The sequence below is a fragment of the Oryx dammah genome, unplaced genomic scaffold (genome assembly GCF_014754425.2).
Source record: "Oryx dammah isolate SB20612 unplaced genomic scaffold, SCBI_Odam_1.1 HiC_scaffold_11164, whole genome shotgun sequence".
NCBI classification, from domain to species: Eukaryota; Metazoa; Chordata; class Mammalia; order Artiodactyla; family Bovidae; genus Oryx; species Oryx dammah.
Genome location: NW_024080557.1, coordinates 1 through 23414, shown reverse-complemented (window position 1 = coordinate 23414; position 23414 = coordinate 1).

Sequence of the window (23414 nt, the reverse complement as noted above, 5' to 3'; positions counted from 1 at the left end):
AGCTCAGTCTCAGATTCCAGACGACCTCTAGTTAAGGTAGGTCACACCTACCTCCTCACACCTATGGCTGGAAGGACATCTGGCTAATAAAATTTTAATTCCTTTACAATCTCTTGTTTCTTGTTTCCTTGCACCCCCTGTGAACAGGCGAGCAGCAGTGAGTGCAATTGAGGGACTCTGGCAGAGGCTACTCCCCAGGGTGTCCCAAAGGCTTCACTATCTGCTGCACCCTAGTAGCTATTGTCCAAGCAGGTGAGGGTTCTTCTGCCCTTAATCTTCTTTGTGCTAAGGATCAGGCCAATGAACATTGTGGGCACAGGTCAGGCATTTAGCAATTTTTCCAGCAAGTTATGACAGGGGTTCCTTGGCATATTTTCCCTCTGCTTTTTCCCTCCTGTCCTTCAGCTCCTCTCTCCATCCATGCCACTCTTTACAAAGTACTGGGCAAGTCATCATCTTTCTATTTCTGAAAATTGTGTTTGAAACTGTTTACCTAAGATTGGGACTCAGACCCATCTGGCAGGGGCTCTGCTATGCTTAGTCACCTACTCGTGTTTGACTGGTACTTGAACCTGACCAAAACTCAAACGGCCTGGTTTCAGTACCTAATGAAGGTTCTTGGTGTCTCATTGCAAAAAAAATTCAGTGAGAGACACAGCAGTAGGTAAGAGGTAGATTTGTTTGGATTCAGAGAGAAGCACACTCCACAGAGTTTGGGCCATCACAGAGGGAGAGTTGGAGGCCATCGAATGTGGTGTGGTTAGTTTTTTATGGCCTGGGTAGTTTCATATGCTAATGAGTGGAAGGATTCTTCCAACAATTAGGGAACCACCCATTTCTTAGTCTTTTGATAGTGCCTTGGAACTTCCATGGAGCCTCTGGGTGTGTCATTGAACTTGCAGATTAAAGATCTAGGTCTAGTTGAATATGACTTGTCTGCCATCTTGGACTCATTTGATTTTAATGGGTTTCTGTTATGCCCTTGGGCTATGTTATTCTTTCAAAAGATGCACTCTGCCCTTTCCCTCTTGTTCCATGCTCTTTCACAAGCCCCATCTGGGCAGAGTTCCAAAGAATAGCAAAAAGAGATAAGAAAGGCTTCCTCAGTGATCAATGCAAATAGAGGAAAATAACAGAATGGGAAAGACTAGAGATCTCTTCAAGAAACTTAGAGATACCAAGGAAACATTTCATGCTAAGATGGGCTCGATAAAGGACAGAAATGGTATGGACCTCACAGAAGCAGAAGATATTAAGAAGAGGTAGCAAGAATACACAGAAGAACTGTACAAAAAAGATCTTCATGACCAAGATAATCACAATGGTGTGATCACTCACCTAGAGCCAGACATCTTGGAATGTGAAGTCAAGTGTGCCTTAGAAAGCATCACTACAAACAAAGCTAGTGGACGTGATGGAATTCCAGTTTAGCTGTTTCAAATCCTGAAAGATGATGCTGTGAAAGTGCTGCACTCAATATGCCAGCAAACTGGGAAAATTCAGCAGTGGCCACAGGACTGGAAAAGGTCAGTTTTTATTCCAATCCCAAAGAAAGGCAATGCCAAAGAATGCTCAAACTACCCCATAATTGCACTCATCTCACACACTAGTAAAGTAATGCTCAAAATTCTCCAAGCCAAGCTTCATCAATAAGTGAACCATGAACTTCCAGATATTCAAGCCGGTTTTAGAAAAAGCAGAGGAACCAGAGATCAAATTGCCACCATCCGCTGGATCATGGAAAAGCAAGAGAGTTCCAGAAAAAACATCTATTTCTGCTTTATTGACTATGCCAAAGCCTTTGACTGTGTGGATCACAATAAACTGTCGAAAATTCTGAAAGAGATGGGAATACCAGAGCACCTGACCTGCCTCTTGAGAAACCTATATGCAGGTCAGGAAGCAACAGTTAGAACTGGACATGAAACAACAGACTGGTTCCAAATAGGAAAAGGAGTACGTCAAGGCTGTATATTGTCACCCTGCTTACTTAACTTCTATGCAGAGTACATCATGAGAAACGCTGGACTGGAAGAAACACAAGCTGGAATCAAGATTGCCAGGAGAAATATCAATAACCTCAGATATGCAGATGACACCACCCTTATGGCAGAAAGTGAAGAGGAACAAAAAAGCCTCTTGATGAAAGTGAAAGAGGAGAGTGAAAAAGTAGGCTTAAAGCTCAACATTCAGAAAATGAAGATTATGACATCTGGTCCCATTAGTTCATTGGATATAGATGGGGAAACAGTGGAAACAGTGTCAGACTTTTTTATTATTATTATTATTATTTTGGCTCCAAAATCACTGCAGATGGTGACTGCAGCCATGAATTTAAAAGATGCTTACTCCTTGAAAGGAAAGTGATGACCAACCTAGATAGCATGTTCAAAAGCAGAGACATTACTTTGTCGACTAAGGCCCATATAGTCAAGGCTATGGTTTTTCCAGTGGTTATGTATGGATGTGAGAGTTGGACTGTGAAGGAAGCTGAGCGCCAAAGAATTGATGTTTTTGAACTGTGGTGTTGGAGAAGACTCTTGAGAGTCCCTTGGACTGCAAGGAGATCCAACCAGTCCATTCTAAAGGAGATCAGTCCTGGGTGTTCTTTAGAAGGAATGATGCTAAAGCTGAAACTCCAATACTTTGGCCACCTCATGCGAAGAGTTGACTTATTGGAAAAGACTGATGCTGGGAGGGATTGGGGGCAGGAGATGAAGGGTGCAACAGAGGATGAGATGGCTGGATGACATTACCGACTCAATGGACGTGAGTCTGAGTGAACTCCGGGAATTGGTGATGGACAGGGAGGCCTGGCGTGCTGTGTCATGGGGTCGCAAAGAGTCGCACACGACTGAGTGACTGAACTGAACTGAACTGAACGTCTGGGCCCACAATGTTGCATATACATTGTGGCAGCAGTGTTTCTGGTTGTCCTGCCTGTCTTCTGGCAGGACAACCAAAAAATAGCTGGCCCTAGGGAAGAAAATACTGTATAATATCCAATCCAACCAGATATTCAAGCCTTTATCTTCCATGTTTCCTACAACATATGTGTCAACAACTCATTTCAGTGAACTTGCTAGGGCATGTGACAGGCACACACACAAATGCCAGCTAGAATTCCATCTGTTGTTTGCATCCCTTCAAAGGCAATTGTGCTTCCAGGGATAATGTTTGCACTGGTTAGTCCTGTGGGCCATTTGGGCCCAAAACCTACCAACCCTTCTCCAAAAGCTACAAATATACCCCCAGATCAAATCTCCACTCCACTTTTATGGAACATCTGGTCTGTGGACTCATCAATTTGTTCTTAGTTCAGTCGTTCACTCACATCTGAATCTTTGCGACCCCATGGACTGTAGCATGCCAGGCTTCCCTCTCCATCACCAACTCCCAGGGATTACTCAAATGCATGTACATCAAGGAGGTGATGCCATCCAGCCATCTCATCCTCTGTCATCCCCTTCTCCTCCTGCCTTCAATCTTTCCCAACATCAAGGTCTTTTCCAATGAGTCAGTTCTTCTCAACAGGTGGTCAAAGTTTTGGAGTTTAAGCTTCAGCATCAGTCCTTCTGATGAGTATTCAGGACTGGTTCCCTTTTGGACTGACTGGGTGGATCTCCTCTCAAGAGTCTTCTCCAACACCACAGTTCAAAAGCATCAATTCTTCAGTGCTCAGCTTTCTTTAAAGTCCAACTCTCACACCCATACATGACTACTGGAAAAACCACAGCTTTGACTAGATAGATCTTTGTTGGCAAAGTAATATATATATATATATATATTTATTAAATACCATATTTATATTTAATATAAATATATTTATTTATTTATTTATATTAAATCTTACCTGGAGAATCCCATGGACTGAGGAGCCTGGTGGGCTGCAGTCCATGGGGTCACAAAAAGTCAGACACAACTGAGTGACTTTACTTACTTACTTACTTATATAGTATTTATATAAGTTTTTCTTCCAAGGAGTAGCATCTTTTAATTTCATGGCTTCAGTCACCATCTTCAGTGGTTTTGAACTCCAAGAAAATAAAGTCTGTCATTGTTTCCATTGTTTCCCCATCCATTTGTCATGAAGTGATAGAACCGGATTCCATGATCTTAGTTTTTTGAATGTTGAGTTTTAACCCAAATTTTTCACTCTCCTCTTTCACTTTCATCAAGAGGCTCTTTAGTTCTTCACTTTCTACCATAAGGGTGGTGTCATATGCATATCTGAGGTTATTGATATTTCTGCCAGCAATCTTGATTCCAGCTTTTGCTTCATCCATGTTGGCATTTCACATGATGTCCTTTGCATATAAGTTAAATGATCAGTGTGACAATATACAGCCTTGGCATACTGCTTTCCCAATTTGGAACCAGTCTGTTGTTTCATGTACAGTTCTACTTAAGCCAGTTACTAACTCCTACAACCAGGACCCTGCCCCCTTATAGGCAACATCACTCCACCCAGTTTATTATTAAAATACTCCTGAAGCCTCTAACAGGACCAGATAACTGATTCCTTTGTCATTACTTCTGCTATTACCTAGAGTGGGTCTTTGACAATGAAATGTTTACCCTTGGAAACATTTTTACCCTAAATTGCCCTTATGGAGGACTAGAGGAGGAAAGCAGTGACTTATATTCCCTTGGAGCAATAAAGGATATGGCTGTTTTGCCAGGTTCCCAGTCTCAGGGCACAGGCTTGGCTTGCTTTACATCATGGTATTTATTCCCATTCATGGTGTACAAACTAGCAGTGAGTTAAGATCACACCCCCTTAATCCTACCTAGCCATAGTTATGCCAGAGATCTTAGGGATGCCCAACTGCAGCCTGGGGTCCCAGGAGGTCTACCTGCCTCAACAACCTAGGGATCTGGTCTCTGGGAGGTTGTCATGCCTCAGCCTGCTCAGGGGTCCATCAGCCTAGGGTGCCACAAATTCGACATGCCTCGACCCTAGACATCTGGTCTCTGGGAGGTTGTCACGCCTCTCCTGCTTGGGAATCCACCAGTCTGGGGGTCCCAGGAGGTCAGTCAGCCTCAACATGCCTAGAGATCTGATCCTCGGGAGGATGTTTTGCTTCAACCTGCTCAGGGATCTGCCAGTCCAGGGTCCCAGGAGGTAGTCATGCCTCAACATGACCAGGGACTCAATTCTTGGATGCCAACATGCCTCGACCTGCCTGGGGATTCGATCTCCAGGAGGTTGTCAGGCCTCAGCTTGCTTAGGGATCTGCATCTTGACCCAGGGATACCCAGATCTTAGGTCGCAACAGTTACTGGGTAGGATAAGCTTCAGAAAGAGTCACTGCTAAGGAAGTCCACCCATGAAAATAGAAAGAAGCCAATTAGTTGGGGGACAGTGCCTGGTCTCGGCAATAACTCAGGAGTCCAATGAGAACCCAAAAACTAAAAGAGGCCCTCTAAAAGTTTACCAGTCTAGACTTAGACTCTTATAAAGAATAGTTGATTTTATACGACAAATTCCTGTCCCAATGTGCATCAGGATAAAGTTATAACAGCTACAGCAGCAGGATTCCACTGCCTCTTTAGATGAGATGGTCCAGAGAGCCACCAATACTTTTTATAACAGAGAAAAGGAGATGGAGGCCAAGGCCCAGGAAAGGCAGAGCAGGAAAGGCAGAAAAGGAAAGAGATAGGCATGCCCAGATGCTAGTCACCCTCCAGCAAAGCCCTATGGCAAACTCCGAGTCCTTGAAGGACTAGACATGAGGAAAATGCCTATTCTGTAGACAGGCAGGACATTGGGCAAAAGAGTGTCCAAACCGTGTCAAGTCTCCCAAAGCAGCTTGCTACAAATGCCATCAAATGGAAAACTGGGTGGTATTCTGCCCTGGGGACCCAAGAGCCTCAAGGACAAGGGCCAAGCCTTTCCTCACAATGGTTCAACAGGACTGAAGCAGCCCGCTCCAGCCAGCCCACCTGTCATAGACAACCATCACAGGGCTTTAGCCAAGGGAGCAACAGGATATGGTGGGTAGGTCTGAATATTCCTTGGTTGACACAGGGACTACCTACTCTGCCCTGACCTCCTACTCGGGAGCCTTCTCCTCCCAAACCTGTACCATTTTGGGTGCTACAGATAAAAAGTTACAAAAAGATTCACCCAAGCACTTCTTTGTTGCTAGAACTGACAAATATTTTCCCACCAGTTTCTGGTGGTCCCTGAGTGTCCTACTCCCTTATTGGGAAGAGATCCATCTCTGCCTTTGAAATCTTGCAGCTATTGCAGTCCAGATAGAAGATGCTTTAAAACTCTCTTTTGGGGGCAAACTAACCATTTTTACCAGCCACCAAGTGAAAGAACTCCTGAATGGGAGAGACCATTTATGGATGTTTCATCAAAGGATCCTCAGGTATCAAGTAGTGCTGATGGAAAATCCAGGCCTGACTATATCCCCTTCCGAGGTTCTTAACCCAGCTACCCTCCTGCCTACCCCAGAGTGTTCTCTCCCCTTTCACTCTTGCCTAGGAAATTTGAACCCTGGACAACCTAGAGGGATTATCAGAAGATCCTCTGACTAATCCTGAGGAAATCTGGTACACTGATGGAAGCAGCTTTGTCATGGATGGAAAAAGAAGAACTGGATTTGCAGTAGTCTCCAGTTTGGAGACCATAGAGGCCAAATCTTTGCCACCTGGTGAAAGTGAAAGTCACTCTCTAGTGTCCACCTCTTTGTGACCCATGGACTAAACAGTCTATGGAATTCTCTAGGCCAGAATACTGGAGTGGGTAGAATTTCCCTTCTCCAGGGGATCTTCCCAACCCAGGGATTGAACCCAGTCTTGCCACCTGATACTTCAGCCCAATTAGCTGATCTTGTAGCCCTGACTCACGCTTTAGAGCTGGGAACAGGAAAAAGAGTAGCCATTAACACTAACTCCAAGTATGCCTTTCTGGTGCTACATGCACATGCTGCTATTTGGAAAGAAAGAAGCCACTTCACCACCCGAGGGTCCCCAATCAAATATAGTGATTAAATCCTTAGGTTATTAGAGGCAGTCCATCTGCCCTCTGAGGTTTCAGTCTCCTATTGTAAAGGACACCAAAAAGGGAGCATCGAAGTGGCACAAGGGAACCAAGCAGCCAATCAGGCAGCTAAGAGAGCAGCATTACAGAACAAAGACCTAATAGGGGTTGCAACTGTAGTTCCACAGACTAATTTTCCAGAAACTCCCTCATATACTGAGTGTGAGACTCTTAAATTAAGAGTGAGGGCTTTTACTGGGTAGTTCCTAAAGGAGGGACTCCTTTTTTCTGCCTGGTGGTTCCAAAAGGAGGGACTCCTTTTTTCTGCCTGGGAACTTCCAATGGAAGTTGGTTAACTCCTTACATGCCACCACTGGTTTAGGGGAGAAGGCTCTCCAAAGATTACTAGAAAGTTCCTTCAGAGTAACAGGCCTCCAAATGACTATAAGGCAAGTAGCCTCCTCTTGTCCCACTTGCCAGTTAAACAAACCACAAGTTGATCTCAAAGACCCCAGATGGTCCAGCCCATCCAATGGCAGTTGGACTTCACCCAGATGCAAGTTCCTCAAGGATATAAATATCTACTAGTCATGATAGGTACATTTAGAGGATGAATTGAAGGCTTTCCCACCTGGACTGAGAAGGCTGAAGGGATACTAAAAAAAAACCTGCTCCATGAAATCATTCCAAGATTTGACCGGCCCAAGTCATTACCAAGTGACAATGGGATATAATTTACTTCTAAGGCCACCCAAGGGGTCTCTAAAGCATTGGGCATTACTTATTACCTCCATTGCCTGGAGGCCTCAGTCTTCAGGGAAAGTAGAAAGAGCCAACCAATTCTTAAAATCTGAGGTAAAAAAGATAACCCAGGAGATCTCCCTGGGATGGAAGGAGGCTTTAGCAATAGCTCTTCTCCTCACCCATATTGCCCTTAAGGAACAGGTTGGTCTTAATCCTTATGAGATGCTATATGGGAGACATTTTGTTTATATCAATGACCTCTTCCTGGATCCAGAGGCTCAGACCCTCCAGTCTTATACTATGGCCATTGTGGAATTCCAACAAAATATATGCTTGTGGGGTATCAACTAGGACCCCAAAGATTCTAAAGAGCCACCATTATATGCTCCAGGGACTCAAGTCCTAATTAAAGTCTGGAAGGAGGGTCCCCAAAGGCTCAACTTCAGCCCACATGGAAGGGCCCCTACCTTGTAATACTTTCTACCCCCCATAGTAGCCAAGGTACCAGGGCACAACTCCTGGATTCACTCCTCATAAGTCAAGCTGTGGAAGAAAACAGAAGAGGATGCTCAATACACCTTTGAGCTCCTGGGAGATCTCAGATATCTGTTTAGGACTACAAATGACTGCCATTCTAATGAACACCCCAAAACTTAATTTTCTGGGGATAAGATTTCTCAGGATAGCTCTAAAGAACCAACACAGTTTGGCAGGGGTTGTACTCCAAAATAGACAGGAGATAGATCTCCTGATCCCTGAAAAAGAGGGACTTGAGCCATCTTGAATGAGATGTGTTGTTTCTGGGTAAATACCTCCAGCTAAGTTAAAGAAAGTCTCACAAATCCTATGGAATCTCAAAGAATGAGCTGGAGAGTTGTCGAGGTGACTACAATCTCTCTTTGGAGGATCCATCTCCTAGTGAGGGGGAATTTGGAGTTGGCTAAAGCCCCTACTAACCCCTGTTATCACAATATTGATACAGCTTATGATTGCTCCATGTATTATAAATTGTTTAACCCATTTTTTCTCTGCTACAAAATGCTATGCTAGTTCAACAAGGATATCTAAAACTATACCCAACCACAGAAAATATCACTCACCCTTAGATGGACACCATTATAATGACTCTGAGGCTTGAGACTAGCAAGAGTGGGAGGCCCAATGCCCCTTGCCATCCCAGCTCAGCAGGAAGTAATCAGAGACATCTCGACACCCTATTCCTAAAGAATTGGGCCTCCCATATCTTGAGTGGGGAATGTTAGGTGGTTAGAAGAGGGAAAAAGAGTCCAGAATGGCTGTGGCTAAAAGACAAAGAAAGGGAAAAGCCTGGGAAAACAGAACAAAAGAAAATCCGTAGACTGGAGTGAGAACTTTAGGTGGAACAAACACATCCCCTTCTTGGCTAGCCCAGTTTGCATAGGGCAGGCTCAGAGGGGAAGAGACAAAAACATAAAAAGAGGAAATCAAGACAGATTATGCCTCCAGGGTATACTATCCTTTGCTTGCCAAATAAAACTGAGTTGTAACCAAGCTGTGGAACTTCCCTGGTGGCTCACATGGTAAAGCATCTACCTACAATGCGTGAGACCCGGGTTCCATGGACATAGGAGCCTGGTAGGCTACTGTCCATGGGGTCGCAAAGAGTCAGACACGATTGAGTGACTTCACTTCACTTCACTTCCAAGTTGTAACAGTGGTCCACTGTTTATAATCTTTGCTGTGGCAAGAGAGAACCAAGGAAATTACACATTCCTCCAAGAAACAAATAGATGTAAATGCCACATTAGGCTGTTACTTATTAAAGAGAAGAGATTGCAGACTCACTTTACAGTCAAACTGCAAGTCTTTCCTGGGTCTCCGCTTGATGGCCTACTCTATAGAATTTGGACTTGACAAGCTTCTACAGTTACATGACCCAAATCCTTAAACTTAAAAAATAAATAAATAAATAAAACAAATCTATTTATCTATTTAGAAAGACATCTTACTCTGTTTCTCCAGAGAACCCTGACTAATATACTTCTAAATCTTTGGAATTCTCGCAGAATAAGAGTGTCTTTGTTATGCATGGCAAGTCTTTCATCATGCTAATGAGATGACTCAGGATGGGGCCCTAGATAGCTTATTTTAACAAGATGACCCAGGATATGGCTGACAATGTTAGAAAGACTAACCAGATGATTAGAGGGTTCTTTGAGTCCCATGATATCAACTGGACCTCCAGCTAGAAATCTAGTCTCCTGGAAGTGACTTCCCAATCATACCTATACAATGAAACTCAAAAAACCTCCAAACACAGAAGCTCAGTTGAGTTTCTCTAGTTGGCTATATCCTTTGAGTATTGTCATTTATCCGTTTCAGGAGGGAATCAGCATGGAAGTTTCACATCTAGAATCGTTTCAGACTTTGCTTATGTCAGGCAAATGCATGCTCCTTGGTTCTGCCTCGTCACAACAAAGATTTGGAGTGACGGACATTAAAACCCTCGGCACATCACAGTTCTCGGGTCTTGGACAAACCATGTTATAACTCTTAGACAAATCAGTGTTACAGCTCTATTTTATTTAGAAAATAGCAGGAGAATCCATCCTCGAAGTGTGAGGGCATGCCAACCCAAAGACACGAAGAGAAGAGAGTGGAGGAGTGCACCAGGGTGTAGGGGAGGGAGAGAGAGAGAGAGGGAGAGAGAGAGAGAGCACTTTGGCTCCGCTTTTTATATGTTTTTCCCTCCCCCTGGGCCTTCCCTATGCAAATGGGGCTAGCTAGGAGTGCTGTTTGTTCTACCTGAAGTCCTCACTCCAGTCCTCGGACCTTCCTTTGTTCTATTTTCGCGGGTTTTTTCCTTCCTTGTCTTTTGCTGCTGCTGCTGCTGCTGCTAAGTTGCTTCAGACGTGTCCAACTCTGTGTGACCCCATAAATGGCAGCCCACCAGGCTCCTCTGTCCCTGGGATTCTCCAGGCAAGAACACTGGAGTGGGTTACCATTTCCTTCTCCAATGCATGAAAGTGAAAAATGAAAGTGAAGTCGCTCAGTCGTGTCCAACTAGTAGCGACCCCATGGACTGCAGACTACTAGGCTCCTCCATCCATGAGATTTTCTAGGCAAGAGTACTGGAGTAGCTTGCCATTGCCTTCTCCAGGGTGACCCTCAGTCAGTCCGTCAGTTCAGTCGCTCAGTTGTGTCTAAGTCTTTGCGACCCATGAATCGAAGGACGCTAGGCCTTCCTGTCCATCACTAACTCTCATAGTTCACTCAGACTCACATCCATCAAGTCAGTGATACCATCCAGCCATCTCATCCCTTGTCGTCCCCTTCTCCTCTTGCCCCCAATCCCCCCCAGCATCAGAGTATTTTCCAATGAGCCAACACTTCCCATGAGGTGGCCAAAGTACTGGAGTTTCAGAGTTAGCATCATTCCTTCCAAAGATATCCCAGGGCTGATCTCCTTCAGAATGGACTGGTTGGATCTCCTTGCAGTCCAAGGGACTCTCAAGAGTCTTCTCCAACACCACACTTCAAAAGCATCAATTCTTCAGCGCTCAGCCTTCTTCACAGTCCAACTCTCACATCCATACATGACCACAGGAAAAACCATAACCTTGACTAGATGGACCTTAGTCGGCAAAGTAATGTCTCTGCTTTGAATATGCCATCTAGGTTGGTCATCACTTTTCTTCCAAGGAGTAAGCGTCTTTTAATTTCATGGCTGCAGTCACCATCTGCAGTGATTTTGGAGCCCCTAAAATAAAGTCTGACACTGTTTCCACTGTTTCCTTATCTATTTCCCATGAAGTGATGGGGCCGGACACCATGATCTTCGTTTTCTGAATGTTGAGCTTTAAGCCAACCCCCTAAAATTGTCACTAGTGTCTATAAAGTGAGGGCAGTTTTATGGATGACTGTTATTAAACTTAATTTTGGCAAACCCATTGCTGGAAGAGATATGCTACATTAATTTTTAAGTAAAATATATTTATATTTAAATTTCCAAATTATAAAAATTTGCATTACATTTTAGGCTTCAGGGGGCTTATGTCTAGGGACATGAGTTGAATAAGAATCTCATTAATTTCTGACTGCAATGTATCTATGGAATGGTTTTTCTTAGTTTTAACCTTAACTTCAAAAACTATACACTCCATATCCTAGCCTATCCTAGCCACTTCTGACCTTGCTTAAATCATTTAGCTTATATAATTCTCAAATTTTTCATTTGTAAAATGAAAAATTGTGCCTATTATATTTAAAAACTTATATTGAGATCAATTCATAACAATCTACAGACTTTTTCATGAAACAAAATAATAAATATTTTAAAGCCAGTACTACTAGTTTTCTATAGTTTTGGAATGTCAAATTATACTGAGTAATTAGTTTACCAATTTTAGTATAATCTTAATTCTGTAGTTGTAACAGATAAATCAAAAGTAAGCATAGCTTTATTTTAAATCTTTGCAACTGCTTGCTGGCTCTAGTGGTAATGTGAAAAAATTGAAATAGACATTTAAACAAAGCAAAAAATAACTGTCTTGTGTATTTTCAAAATAAACTTTTAAAATTCAATATCCTATTTAAAAACAAAACAAAAAACCTTGGTATGTAAGTGTACCTTAAATGTTGCACTGCATAAATGTGAATAATTTTTACTGTAATTTGACTTTTTTTTTAGGTTTTTCTTTAAAAAGATAGACTTTTAAATAGTGAAACAACCCCAGGGAAGTACTAATCAAAACGGAGTAAATAATCAATAGGCATAACATAATACTGACATCCAGTGGCCACTTAGGCTATTTGCAGAGGGATGTTCTGCTCAGATTATCCATAGTGTTGGTAAGTTTTGTCATGATTATTTAACTTGATGTTATCCACGTGAGAAGCAACTTCCTTATTGGTCACAACATAAGTAATAAATGTAAGGTTAAAGATTGCTTGCTATTAGTAATATGTTTTTCTCTAATAACTTCCACAATTAACAGACTCCCAGAGTATTAAGCAAGCAAAAAACAACAGAAAATAACTACATCTCCCTCGATTCAATATTTATATAGATAATTACCACTTTCCACAAATAATCCTATCGAAACACTTTGATTTTCAGGTTGCTTTTACAGACTTTTTCACATGCTCCTTTGAATACATGTTTTTATTTGTAGCTGAGGTACATGTTTCAGCCAGGATTGTTGTTGCTATTTAGTCACTAAGTCACGTCCAGCTCTTTTGTGACCTCATGGACTGTAACCTGACAGGCTGCTCTGTTCATGGGATTTCCCAGCCAAGAATACTGAAGTGGATTGTCATTTCCTTCTCCAGAGAATCTTCCTGACCGAGGGATAGAATCTGCATCTCCTACACTGACAGGCAGATTCTTTACCACTAAGCCACCAGGGAAGCCCTTCAACCAGGATAGGCTGGGCTATATAGTTATAAATATCCACACACGTTTATTCTTTATTCAAATTACTAGTTAGAAGGAAAAGTATGCTCACTAGAATTACGTATGAGTCCAGACAGACCAGCTCCCATCATGAAACTGCTATTTGCTGTGGAGAAGGAAAGAAAGAGTGAGAGTTCCATGTGTCAGTCAGATGCGATAGTTCACAAAGGTCACAAGAAGGTATTGGCAGAGCCAGTCACTCAGCCACACTCAGCAACAGGGGTCATGCACTGATTCCTAATGTGTACTGGGTGAAGAGAAAGCAGTTGGACGTCAGCACCCTTGAAATTACATCCCTCTGCCTTTGTTCTTTTGCCTTCTTGGTTAGTCTTTCTCCAACATTCTCCTAAATATTCAAGCCTTATGGTTTTAATCCCAAGTTTGAATAACATTTAGGCTGATGATTCTTAAATTTATTTTTTAGCCTATACGTTTCTATTTAGCCAATATCTTACTTAATATATCCATTTGATACCATCAAATCCCTTAAATTAAAAGTGACTGCAATAGAAATTATGTTAATATTCCTGAACTCTTTCTATTTTGAAGTTTCTATATTTGTAAAATGACATTCTTTCTGTTAAACTTGCCAAAAATCTAGCAATCATCCTTGAAAATCCTAGGCTATTATTGACTTAGAAGGCCTTCTTTAAAAATTCCATCTTAATAGTGACATTTCCCTGTTCTCAGTGAGGTTCAAGGCTAAGTTCATCAACCAAGTCAAGCTACCTAAGCAATTCAGATCCCGCACACAGTGCTAGAATAGTCAGTGGTAATAACTCTTTGAATCTAGGATGCTAAAGACAGCATCTACATCTGTTAAACTGCCACATTGCTCTGAAAATAAATAGACTGAGGTAAAGAAAGCCAAGTCAACCGATAAGTGAATCCAATTTTTTTTTCACTTGTTTCAACACCTAATACAGCTGTGCTTGTATCTAATAGTAGTCCTGGCTTTTCATGTACATGAGTCAATACATTGCTTTATTTTGTTTAAGGCAATTTTATTTAGATTTTCTGTCACTTGTACCTAAACAAGTTCTAAAGGAAATATACACAAAGACACATATACTTACAGCAGTATTATATGATTTAAGTAATTATATAATGTATTGTTGTGTATTGCATATAGTACTAATATAATATATGTAATAATTATGTGATAATATTGAGGTATTTATAAAATTTACATTAAGTATTATGAAAGTGAAAGTGTTACTCACTCAGCTATGTCTGACTCTTTGAAACCCCATGGTCTATGGCCTGCCAGGCTCTTCTGTCCATGGAATTCTTCAAGCAAGAGTACTGGAGTGGGTAACCATTCCCTCCAGAGGATCTTCCTGACTGGGTCTCCTGCATTGCAGGCAGATAGATTCTTTACTGTCTGAGCCACCAGGGAAGCCCCATAAAGTTTTATATACACCCACTCCAGTGTTCTTGCCTGGAGAATCCCATGGACGGGGGAGCCTGATGGGCTGCCATCTCTGGGGTCGCACAGAGTTGGACACGACTGAAGTGACTTGGCAGCAGCAGCAGCATGCATACATATGTTTATAAATAAATACATATGTATAATGCACACATATATATTACAATAGATAGCATATTTCAATTAATGTAAAAATAATGGATACTTATAAAATACTCACAGGATTTGCAGTATAAAGTAAATTGTATATATATGTTTAGGAAGACTTTGGTTGTAGTCAAGTCTGTGGTTCTGGCTTCCATTTTGGGGATCAGATTTATGGAATTATTAGTATCCAAAGTGACCACTGGGCTTCCCTGGTGGCACTAGTGGTAAAGAACCCACCTGACAATGCAGGAGATATAAGAGCTGTGGGTTTGATCCCTGGGTCAGGAAGATCCCCTGCAGGAGGGAATGGCAATCCCCTCCATTAGTTTTGCCTGGAGAATCCCATGGACAGAGGAACCTGGAGGGCTATAACCCACAGGGTCACAAAGAGTTGGACACAACTGAAGCAACTTAGCATGCATGCAAAGTGACCGTTATGTGTTTTTTCACACACAGAATGATTTTATAGTTAGTTATGTGATGTCTATGGTGATTTCCATTTTTCTGCTCATGTGATCTGAAGCAGGGGCCCAGACTCAAGAGACCGACTAGCTATTCTACCCACATTTGCATCACCTGCATGAGCCAATACTTATAGGAAAACAGTGGTCAAATTTCTGAATGAAGGTCAAGGTTTTCCTATACATTCCTGTTTCAGAATTTTTCTTTCCTAACCTGTCATTTTATGTTGGAAATGTAATTGTTGAAAAAGAACTAGAGAGAACATTTAAAAACAGACTGGAAAGAACTTAATAATAATTTACACAAGTTTTGATTCAAAATATTTATCATTTAGATGGGCTGAAGAAACTACTTCACCTCTTTCTGATGTGAGTATTTGGCTTCATAAGGAAAATAAAAGCCCACAATTTGCAAAAGTCAGATCAATTTTGTCTGTCTGGTTTTTTATGTTACATGAGGGCCACAGACTAGCTGGTACCTAAAATAATCTCTTCCTTATTTTCAAAGTCGGGTTTTCTAAAATTGTGTTTTAGAGGCCACAGTCTCTGAATCAGATGCTCTGTGTGACTTTTGGGAATCTGTACTTTAAGCAATGCATCCAGTGATTTTATGTGTCTCTAAACTCAAAATCTAATGTTTTAAGCCAGGAGCTTAAAAGCTGAAAAACAAAAGAAAAAAAAATCCTATTTAATCAACATTTTTAAGGCTCAAGCATATTATTGACTGAAATCTTGGGGTGCTAATAAATCTGTTTTTGTGTCTTCCTTTTCTTATTAATTCCTTTATACCACGGATAGAATTCCTATAAACTACAGTGGGCACTGATGACATGAAAGAAGTGGAAAAATAGACCCACTTAAGTAGGACTTTCTGCCTTGTGTTCATAGGAAAGCAGGAAAGAGAAGGAACAGAGTAGGTGCTGGTCTGCACCCTGCAGGCCTACAAGCCCTGTGCTCAGCCTCAAGACCAAACAAAGAACCCAAGTCAGTGACGAAGACACCAATGGTTTAATGGGTAGGGTGAATCTTACATTTCTGAAGCAAGGCCCTGGAGGGACACCACATTGTGTGCCACAGACAGCAGCAACGGGTAGGATATGACAGCAGTCTTTGCTCCTAGCAAGGAGAGGAGGTTCCCAATTATAGGAGAAATTGAAGTCAGGTTGGCTCATCAGTTATAAGTACCAGGAGAAATCAGGAGAGGGGCATGCCCTCTCACTGCCCCTGTGATAAGCTATCTTGGTGAAGATGTTCTGATCTAAAGATAAGAACAATCACTAGCTGAGGAAGTCAAATATTTGGGAAGGTCAGTTGTTTATGGGTAGCGTGTAAGTGAAGCAGGCACTGGTTTAGCAGCAGGGAATGTTCACAGAGCACAGGAACAGTTTTCTTGTGTGCTTTGACCATACAGAATGACTGAACAGAATATAATTGAGCATATTGGAAGAGATTACTACAAAAAAAAAAAAAAACAGAAAAAAAAACTGGGAGAAATTTTACTTACCAAATTTCTTAGTACCATTTTCTTGAACTGTTTAGTAAAACAAAATTTTGTCTAATTAACCAGCACACATAAACTACTGGGCTAACGTGATTTAACCACTTGCTCACAATTCCTGTTGTGAATTGATTACCTCCACGAGTTAAGCTAAAGGCTTTGTATCAATTAGTAATTGTAATTGAAGCTGAATGTAATTAATTATATAATTCTGGAATATTAATATTAAATCCCATTCTAATCACATGATGAAACTGAATCATTATGAAGAATTCACTTAGGTGTGAGTAAAACCTCTGTAAGGGATTTGTTGGACATTTTTATTAGGAACAACAATAAAATTACTTTCACCTATAAAATGATACATGTTAGACTTCAGGCAATTATTAATTATAATTAGTGAAATCTGTCTCTTTTTTTGTCATATCATAAACTCTTCTTTGTTCCCTAACTCTTTTTAAATAAAATTGCCTGATAGACTGAAGCCAATTCTTTCCCTTCCCCTATCTTTCTGTAGTAATTTTCTTATAATTTTTGAATTGTAATTCACATAGCTATTTTCTAAATAACTGCATAAAGTTAGTAGATTAGGTTCAGCAAATATAATACACAGCAAGTGTATAAACACTCACCCATTCTTTACCCATATTTGATATTCAAAGCTGAAAAGGACATTTTTCCTCTGTGTGTGTAATTTAAATAATTTTTTCATGGAGAGCTCCAAGCACCTACTAACAATAGGTCAAACCAAGCAAATAAAATGCAATCTTTTTGCCAACCCATCATTAGTTTATTAGCTATTCATATAGATTAAGAATTTCCCATTAACTTTTGTTGTTTCAATGCCCAGCACATTTGGGCCCTATGGTAATTATGCAGAAAGATAATATGAAGAGATGGAGACTCACTTCTATCAATATATCATCTATCTTATACATATTCATGCCAGAACTGATAATTACTAAAGACTATGGACCGAGAGTTGGACCGTAAAGAAGGCTGAGCACCAAAGAACTGATGTTTTTGAGTTATGGTGCTGGATAAGACTCTTGAGAGTCCCTTAGCCTGTAAGGAGATCAAACCAGGCAATTCTAAAGGAAATCACCACTGAATATTCGTTGGAAGGACTGAAGCTGAAGCTGAAGCTCCAATACTTTGGCCATCTGATGCCATCTAAAAACAAAGAGAAAAGAAAAAAAAAAAAACTATTCATTGAACAAAATAGACTAAAAATCAGATTTAACATGGCTATCTCTTTCCTGGTCTTCAGTGGACCTCTGCAACTTTTGTCTCATTTTATAACCCTCACTTTCCCATGAATATTACTAAATCTTTGCGTGAAAGCATAATTTATCTGAAAAAACAGTAGCTATCTGGATTTTTATTCTTTCTCAATGTTTTTGCTCTTTTCTTTCAGAATAGTTAAAAAGAGCTGAAACTCCCCAAATCATGAATTAATAATTTATGCAAGTTAACAGTTTTCCTATTTAAAACTGCTTTAAGATAAAAACAAAAATTAATATGGCAGGTGACTGTTTTAATTTTGTGACTGGTTGAGGATTACTTTATGTTTGAACCTTTATTCAGTATTTAGTATTTTTGAAGTTCATTAGTTATAGTAATGGAAAGTAGGGTCTGGCTGCTCACTGCTCAAAAGCCAATAAGGTGGAGAAGCTGGTGGGAAAGAATTTTTGCCTTTTTTCAGATACCAACAATAGGGGCTTGGGGCGAAGGAATTTCTGATCCAACGGCTGACTCCCCTGAAATCACTAGGTAAGAGCTTTTATAGACAGGGGCTACATGCAGAAACAGCACAGTCAGCTGACAGTCATCTTGAAACTGGTCATGCAGTGGTTTGATCAGTAGCATTGTGCTTGTTTTAAGTACAGTGAATGTTCAGTTTCAGGGTCAGTTTGTTCCCTTTTCCTTGAAGCCAGATCTTGGAATGTCGCAGCTAAAGTCATGCCTACACTTTGGTGATCAAGTCATTAATTTCTTTCACCTGGTGTGGCTTTCAGTATCTGTAGGACAGCTTACAGGATATATAGCTCAGAATATTATCGATAGCCCTGAGAAGGAAGTAAAGATCCTACTTTGCTTACTAACTAAATTGTTATTGTTTTGTCCTGTTTGACAGATTTTCTTTGCTTCTGCGTTTTTTCACTTCTCTAAGGTGAGCGCCAAAGAATTGATGCTTTTGAACTGTGGTGTTGGAGAAGACTCTTGAGAGTCCCTTGGACTGCAAGGAGATCCAACCAGTCCATTCTGAAGGAGATCAGCCCTGGGATTTCTTTGGAGGGAATGATGCTAAAGCTGAAACTCCAGTACATTAGCCACCTCGTGTTAAGAGTTGACTCATTGGAAAAGACTCTGATGCTGGGAAGGATTGGAGGCAGGAGGAGAAGAGGACAACAGAGGATGAGATGGCTAGATGGCATCATTGATTCAATGGACAAGAGTCTGAGTGAACTCCGGGATTTGGTGATGGACAGGGAGGCCTGGTGTGCTGCGATTCATGAGATCTCAAAGAGTCGGACACGACTGAGCGACTGAACTGAACTGAACTGAATTAAACTTATTCCTCAGCTAAGTTTTTGCAGAGACAAAAGGCAGGCTAAAGACATAGGGAACATAAGCCCTACATAGGGCCCTGCTCCATTTCACTATAATTTTTAAAAATCTCCTTACAGACTGTTTTAGAATAAGTATCCACTGTGTTTCATGGTCTGTGTCTGAATCTCCATTGAATAATGTTGATAAAGATTACTTTTGTATAGGGTACTTTAAATACACATTGCCTGTAATTACTCTCTGTCAATAAAGTAAAAAAAGATTGTGTCTGATATAACTCCCTTGACCACCAAGATAGATCTCTATTTCCATTCTATATCCTTTTTGCTCATGCTTTAAATTTCTTCATTCTGTAATCTCATATAATTTTGCACAGAATTATTTAATTATATGTGTATCTTTTATTGCCCAGAGAGTCTTTCTACTCTGTCCTTGTAAATATGTACCATGTATAAATAAAACAGTTCTTGGAATATAGCAGGTGTTTATTAAATATTTTTGAAGAAATATATAGTTAGTCCATAATTGGAAATGCACAAAAAACAGTTTTAATTTAAAACTCTTTTCATTTTTATCACAGTTTTGTTATTGTTGTGATATGCAACAAAACAAAAGTGATTGGGTTATTCTAAAATTCCACATTACAAATTAGGTTAAGATTTTACAATCCAATTAGATATAATGTTTTCACATAAATAAAATTATCTATTGTCTTATAAAACAAGAGAAAAATTGAAATGGACTTTACCGCATATTTGAGCTTAGAATATTGAAGTAAAATTTAAAATACCAATACAGGACAAGCTTACTATTATTCCTGTAAATATGTTGAAAGATATATAGCTAATCATTTGTTTTCTACTTTCCTCAGTTCACTTCAGTCGCTCAGTCGTGTCCGAGTCTTTGCGACCCCATGAATTGCAGCACACCAGGCCTCCCTGTCCATCACCAAATCCCGGAGTTCACTCAGACTCCCATCCATTGAGTCAGTGATGCCATCCAGCCATCTCATCCTTGGTCGTCCCCTTCTCCTCCTGCCCCCAATCCCTCCCAGCATCAGAGTCTTTTCCAATGAGCCAACTCTTCCCATGAGGTGGCCAAAGTACTGGAGTTTCAGCTTTAGCATCATTCCTTCCAAAGAACACCCAGGACAGATCTCCTTCAGAATGGACTGGTTGGATCTCCTTGCAGTCCAAGGGACTCTCAAGAGTCTTCTCCAACACCACAGTTCAAACACATCAATTCTTTGGCACTCAGCCTTCTTCACAGTCCAACTCTCACATCCATACATGACCACAGGAAAAACCATAGCCTTGACTAGATGGACCTTAGTCGGCAAAGTGATGTCTCTGCTTTTGAATATGCTATCTAGGTTAGTCATAACTTTTCTTCCAAGGAGTAAGCATCTTTTAATTTCATGGCTGCAGTCACCATCTGCAGTGATTTTGGAGCCCCCCAAAATAAAGTCTGACACTGTTTCAACTGTTTCCCCATCTAGTTTCCATGAAGTGATGGGACCGGATGCCATGATCTTCATTTTCTGGATGTTGAGCTTTAAGCCAACTTTTTCACTCTCCTCTTTCACTTTCATCAAGAGGCTTTTTAGTTCCTCTTCACTTTCTGCCATAAGGGTGGTGTCATCTGCATATCTGAAGTTATTGATATTTCTCCCGGCAATCTTGATTCCAGCTTGTGTTTCTTCCAGTCCAGCACTTCTCATGATGTACTCTGCATATAAGTTAAATAAGTATGGTGACAGTATACAGCCTTGACGTACTCCTTTTCCTATTTGGAACCAGTCTGTTGTTCCATGTCCAGTTCTAACTGTTGCTTCCTGGCCTGGATACACATTTCTCAAGAGGCAAGTCAGGTGGTCTGGTATTCACATCTCTTTTGGAATTTTCCACAGTTTATTGTGATCCACACAGTCAAAGGCTGTGGCATAGTCAATAAAGCAGAAATAGATGTTTTTCTGGAACTTTCTTGCTTTTTCCATGATCCAGCGGATGTTGGCAATTTGATCTCTGGTTCCTCTGCCTTTTCTAAAACCAGCTTGAACATCAGGAAGTTCACAGTTCATGTATTGCTAAAGCCTGGCTTGGAGAATTTTGAGCATTACTTTACTAGTGTGTGAGATGAGTGCAATTGTGTGGTAGTTTGAGCATTCTTTGGCATTGCCTTTCTTTGGGATTGGAATGAAAACTGACCTTTTCCAGTCCTGAGGCCACTGCTGAGTTTTCCCAATTTGCTGGCATATTGAGTGCAGCACTTTCACAGCATCATCTTTCAGGATTTGAAGCAGCTCAACTGGAATTCCATCACCTCCACTACTTTTGTTTGTAGTGATGCTTTCTAAGGCCCACTTGACTTCACATTCCAGGATGTCTGGCTCTAGATGAGTGATCACACCATCGTGATTATCCGGGTTCTGAAGATGTTTTTTGTACAGTTCTTCTGTTTATTCTTGCCATCTCTTGTTAATATCTTCCTCTTCTGTTAGGTCCAGATCATTTTTTGTCCTTTATCGAGCCCATCTTTGCATGAAATGTTCCCTTGGTATCTCTAATTTTCTTCCCATTCTGTTGTTTTCCTCGATTTCTTTTCATTGATCACTGAAGAAGGCTTTCTTATCTCTTCTTGCTATTCTTTGGAACTCTGCATTCAGAGGCTTATATCTTTCCTTTTCTCCTTTGCTTTTCACTTTTCTTCACAGCTATTTGTAAGGCTTCCCCAGACAGCCATTTTGCTTTTTTGCATTTCTTTTCCATGGGGATGGACTTGATCCCTGTCTCCTGTACAATGTCACGAACCTCATTCCATAGTTCATGAGGCACTCTATCTATCTGATCTAGGCCCTTAAATCTATTTCTCACTTCCACCGTATAATCATAAGGGATTTGATTTAGGTCATACATGAATGGTCTAGGGTTTTCCCTGTGTTCTTCAATTTGAGTCTGAATTTGGTAATAAGGAGTTCATGATCTGAGCCACAGTCAGCTCCTGGTCTTGTTTTTGTTGACTGTATAGAGCTTCTCCATCTTTTGCTGCAGAGAATATAATCAATCTGATTCCGGTTTTGACCATCTGGTGATGTCCATGTGTAGAGTCTTCTCTTGTGTTATTGGAAGAGGGTGTTTGCTATGACCAGTGCATTTTCTTGGCAAAACTCTATTAGTCTTTGCCCTGCTTCATTCCACATTCCAAAGCCAAATTTGCCTGTTACTCCAGGTGTTTCTTGACTTCCTCCTTTTGCATTCCAGTCCCCTATAATGAAAAGGACATCTTTTTGGGGGGTTAGTTCTAAAAGGTCTTGTAGGTCTTCATAGAACTGTTCAACTTCAGCTTCTTCAGCATTACTGGTTGGGGCATAGACTTGGATTATGGTGATATTGAATGGTTTGCCTTGGAGATGAACAGAGATCATTCTGTCATTTTTGAAACTGCATCCAAGTACTGCATTTCAGACTCTTTTGTTGACCATGTTGGCTACTCCATTTCTTCTGAGGGATTCCTGCCCACAGTAGTAGATATAATGGTCATCTGAGTTAAATTCACCCATTCCAGTCCATTTTAGTTCTCTGATTCCTAGAATGTTGATGTTCACCCTTGCCATCTCTTGTTTGACCACTTCCAATTTGCCTTGATTCATGGACCTGACATTCCAGGTTCCTATGCAATATTGCTGTTTACAGCATCGGATCTTGCTTCTCTCACCAGTCACATCCACAACTGGGTATTGTTTTATGCTTTGGCTCCATCCCTTCATTCTTTCTGGAGTTATTCTTCACTGACCTCCAGTAGCATATTGGGCACCTACTGACCTGGGGAGTTCCTCTTTCAGTATCCTATCATTTTGCCTTTTCATACTGTTTGTGGGGTTCTCAAGCAAGAATACTGGAGTGGTTTGCCATTCCCTTCTCCAGTGGACCACATTCTGTCAGACCTCTTCACCATGACCCACCCATCTTGGGTTGCCCCGCAGGCATGGCCTGGTTTCATTGAGTTAGACAAGGTTGAGGTCCTAGTGTGATTAGATTGACTAGTTTTCTGTGAGTATGGTTTCAGTGTGTCTGCCCTCTGATGCCCTCTTGCAACACCTACCATCTTACTTGGGTTTCTCTTACCTTGGGCATGGG